Here is a 5248-nt window from a genome sequence, read left to right on the forward strand (position 1 = left end):
ATATATTTTTTAGCAAAGACCCTAGAGAATAAAACGGCAGTTGTTGCAATATTTTATGTCACACTGTATATGTGCAGCGTTTTTTCAAACGAAATTTTTTCGGAAAAAGTACACTTCAATTAAAAAAAGAATTAAATGGTAAAGTTAGCCCAGTATTTTTGTATAATGTGAAAGATGATGTTATGCCGCGAGAATCGTGCAGCTCCTTCCTCTTGTCATAACATGCATTCTACCTTGCGAGGAAAGGGATGGAGCAGAAGTTTGCAGTTGTGTTGCCCTGAGTCATTCTAGACCACATGCCCTCAATAAGGGGAGGGTTCTTTACCGAGGGGGGGGGGGCTCTTCTTACAAATCACGTTCTCATATCATGTTGATGAGGACAAGGGCCACTTACCATTCCAAGCAGTTGATGTTAGGGCCTGTGGGTGTGGGGCTTATTAGAATCTGGAAAATAAGTAGGCCCGCCAAGTACTGCCCCCCACCATGTGAGTGAGCAAAGAGTACATAGTACCTGTGGTTACCCATTCACAACGAAAAAAAGTATAACTAAACACACACAACTTTGATCAAGTAATTTATTGAAAACAAAGGTCCCATATTATAAATTCACCATCAATCACATTGTCCAGTACTGCAGTTTGTCAAAAGAAAAAATGGCAACCGAGATACATACCTGGAAACTACAGGTCAGTCAGCCTAACATTAATAGTTTGTAAACTATTGGAGGGGGTGATAAGGGACCATATCCCAGAATTTGCTGATAACAAAAGTATCATTAATAGTACCCAGCATAGATTTATGAAAGATCGTTCTTGCATGATCAACCTGTCATCTTTCAATGAGGAAGTGAGCTTAATCTGGATAAAGGACGGCATGTGGATGTAGTGTATCTAAACCTCGCCAAAGCTTGAGACACAGTACCTCATAAACGCTTAAGCCACAAATTTAGGTTTGTTGGCGTTCATGATAGTATATGTACATGGGTAGAAAACTGGTTACAGGGGCGTGTCTAGAGGGTGGGGATAAATAGCATATATTCTTAATGGTCTCGAGTTATGGGTGGGGTACCTCAGGGCTCTGTCCTGGGACTAATTCTGTTTAACTTGTTCATAAATGATATAGAGGTAGGAATAAATAGTTCAATCTCAGTATTTGCTGACAATACAAAGCCTAAGCAGGGCAATAACTTCAGAGCAGGATATAGAAAATTTACATTAAGACCACAACAAAATACAGGAGTGGGCAAACACATGCCAAATGAGGTTCAATGTAAGGAAATATAACGTCATGCACTTGGGGGCTAAAAATATGAATGCAATTTACACGTGGGGAGAACCTCTGGGGGAATTGAGGATGAAAAAATATCTGGGGGTTCTAGTTGATGACAGACTCTGCTATAGCATGCAATGCCAAGCTGCAGCATGTAAGGCCAGCAGAATATTAGCATGCATTAAAAATCTATTACCTCTACCACTGTACAAAACTCTGGTCCGGCCACATCCTGAGTATGTCGTCTAGTTCTGGTCTCCAGTCCTCAGCAAGGATGTGCTGGAACTGGAGAGTCCAGAGAAGGGCAACAAAACTAATAAGGGGACTAAAGTATCTGTTATGGGGAACGATTACAAACATTAAACTTAGAGATGCTAATGAGGAGATATAATAGCGATATACAATTAAATTAATGGTGATTCTAGCATTGGTAGGAAACAATTCAGTCTCAGATCACTCAAGAAGACACGGGGCCACTCAATGAAGTTGGACAAGAAGCAGTTTAACCTTAAACTTACTTAAATGGTTCTTAACTGTTAGAGCGGTAAGTATGTAGAACTCCCTTCCACAATCAGTGGTTTCAATGGAAGTGTTGCTAATTAAAAAAATGTTTAGATGGGCATCTTACTGAACAGAATTTACAGGGATCTGGGAAGTGGTAGACATAAAGCACATACCCACACAGGTTGAACTGGATGGATTGGTGTCTTTATTCAACCTTATCTTAGCAGGATCTTTCTGTCCCAGGATGCACATCAGTCTATGGGTCAGTCACAATCCAGCCAGCATATGTATTTGCTCACCCAAAATGGCTGCCCCTTGGGTTGAACATTCTCCATAGCTGAGCATTGTTTATAGTTTTCATCAAAATGGTTACTGGTGTCCTAGGTAAGGAGCAAAACTTCCAAACAAGGAAAGCTTTTGTAACCAATATTTACTGTATATACCACTACCCATGTGTGGTCATGACCATATTTGATCAATGACATCTCCCAAAATTGTATCACACTCACCTTGCTCATAGATCACCAAGAATGGGTTGGCAACCTAATAGTGTCCCATGGGAAATCCCTTGCTAGTTCTCAGGATTTTGAGGAATGGTATAAATATGGCAGGGGGATACATGCTTTGCCAATGCCAATAATTGGTCTTGATAAAGAAGTGGGATAACTGGGTTTGGACTTGACAGCAAAGTGCACTTGCTGGGCCTGGACTTGACACCTTAATGGGCAAGCCGGGACTCAGCATGATAGCTTGGGTGAGCAAGCTCCGCCCAGGCTTTACAGCATGGTGGGGTAAATGAAACAGGAATTGTTTGCTAAATGGGATAGCTTGGGTCTGGTCTTGACAGTTAATTATACTAGCTGAGCTCGATGGCCCAGTGCTTGCTGGGTTGCATCCACATTGCTAGAATATGTGATTGATGATGGATTTACATTGCTGAGCCTTTATATTTAATAAAAGAGTTCATCACTGTATGTGTGTTTTTTTTTTTCATTCACTATTTTTTTTGCTAATCAGTAACCAGGGGTACTATGTACATTGAGAAGTGCAAATATCTGGGGGCTAACTTATCCTAAAGGGGGCTTCCAGATTATAAATTAACCCCTGCAAAAACCAACATCCTCTTGCATACCAAATGTGAGAATTAAACCCTTGTCCTTATCAGCTTGGAGTAACGGTGTCTTGTCAGGCGGGCCATCAGTGGCAAGGTACCCTCCCAATGTTCAGGGCATGTGGCCTGGTATGGTTCAGGAGGGACGGTGCATGCCTGTTGTCCCCCTTTCCTTGCTTGCCAGGTTGCATGCTCAGATAAAGGCCTGATATGGAATTTGAGGGGTCGCCATGACATCATCAAGGATGAGTCATAAACAGAAGAGGCCATGATAGAGAGAGAGCTGGACACACCTGAGAGAGCAGGCAGATCTAGCTTGGGATTGAGCCTTGTTTGCTGAGTCGTGAGAACCTTCTCCTTGGGACCCCTGAAGCCGACGGGATAACTCAAAACCTTAGTGTGGGACTGATAGCTTGGCAGTGAGCCATTACCTTGTTTTGCCATTGAACCAAAGTTGTGGACTATTTAGTGTTAGTTTTTTTTTTTTTCTGAAGCAAGCTGTTTTTTTTATGAACTGTTTAAAAACACAAAAAAAGACTGTGACTTTTACAAGTGGCTGGTGGTGATCCTGGGCTCCCATATGACACCTCTTATTGGTCATTCTAGATCTGGCCATAGCTGAAAGGTCATGCAGTGCATTATGGTTAAAAATGATTGTCCCACGTGAATCTGTGCTAACATTTGCTGGGATCATGAATTTCTAACCCAGAAGATTTAGCTTGAACCCATGGTAGTGGTTAAACTGAACCCTATCTCTAGTATGCACCTCTTTTAAGGCTGCCTTTACACTATAAAACATTTCTCCGGGCTGAAGTTCCCCAAGTTGGTGATCTCACGTATATTGAGTGGATGCAAACAGAGGAAGTCTCTATTCTTTCTACAGACAGGAAGCTCAATCAAAGAAAAATTATCCCCATCGTTGGTTTTGGTGGGACAAAAAAAACTCATCTGTTAAACTTGCCTGTTCCAGGCTACAGCTACAGATCCTTTCTTCTGGGTGTAGCCACAGGCTTCCGGCCAATCCCAAAGGTAACGCTATTTTAAAAGGTGAGTAAATGGATTGCTTAGTGTTGGAGCAATGTGTCCACATACTAGCAGCCAGACTAGTATGTTTTCTCTGCATTCCTACCACCTACTTGTCTCTCTTCTCCTGCGCTTAGTTCCTGCATGTCTGCTCCAGTCTGTTTCTCTTTGTACCCACTACCTCAGCGCTGCAAGAAAATCTCACCTACTCCTCGCTGCACCCTAATTGGGTGAGTCAAAGGACTGCAACCTGGACACCGCCTGCATCGCAACATCTCTACCTCTAGGAGCTCTGGTGAAGACCAGACGGTATCTTAGATTCTGCGTCCAAGTCCTTTTCAGGGCTCTCACGTTGCCAAGCAAGAGGCCCACTGAGTATTCCCTGTCCAGCTACATGAAGTCTTGGGCATCCACTCTGCTTCTAGTTGGAGTGGGTTTCCCAATTTATGACATCATTGTTGGTGTCAGTGAGATAAAATAAGTCCTATCACTGTTGTAAGTGGGATGAAATAATCCCATCACTGGTTTAAGTGGGATAAAATAAGTCCCATTATTGGTGTCAGTGGGATAAAATAACATACATAGTTACATAGTAGGTGAGGTTGAAAAAAGACACAAGTCCATCAAGTCCAACCTATGTGTGTGATTATGTGTCAGTATTACATTGTATATCCCTGTATGTTGCGGTCTTTCGGGTGCTTATCTAATAGTTTCTATCAAAGCTATCGATGCTCCCCGCTGAGACCACCGCCTGTGGAAGGGAATTCCACATCCTTGCCGCTCTTACAGTAAAGAACCCTCTATGTAGTTTAAGGTTAAACCTCTTTTCTTCTAATTTTAATGAGTGGCCAAAATAAGACGCATCATTGGTGTCAGTGGGATAAAATAAATCCCATTATTGGTGTCAGTGGGATAAAATAGGACACATCATTGGTGTCAGTGAGATAAAATAAGCCCAGGTTTTTGGTGTCAGTAAAAACCAGAGCCCAGCTTTGGTGGTCAGTGGTGGTACTTACCTGATCACACACTCACGCTTCCTCTCTGCTGATGTCAGGGTTATACTTTCACTGTCAGAAAGGAGATCACTGATCCCAACAATTTGGTATAATTGTAGTGCCTGGTGATGGAACCCAGAGAGTTTTCCAGCCGTCATCACCTCACTGCCACTCTGTACAGAGTCCTGGAACCTGCAGAATGAGGACACGATTGGATGGTAGCCAAAATCCCAGGACTGTCCTGCAAATTTTTCTCAGGCTGCAGTTCCTCTGAGCTCCATAAGATGGTGATCTCACATATTCCAAGACCTGAAGTCTCTATGAAACACAGACAGGAAGTGATGTC

The sequence above is a fragment of the Aquarana catesbeiana genome, unplaced genomic scaffold (assembly GCF_042186555.1).
Source record: "Aquarana catesbeiana isolate 2022-GZ unplaced genomic scaffold, ASM4218655v1 unanchor226, whole genome shotgun sequence".
Taxonomy (NCBI): Eukaryota; Metazoa; Chordata; class Amphibia; order Anura; family Ranidae; genus Aquarana; species Aquarana catesbeiana.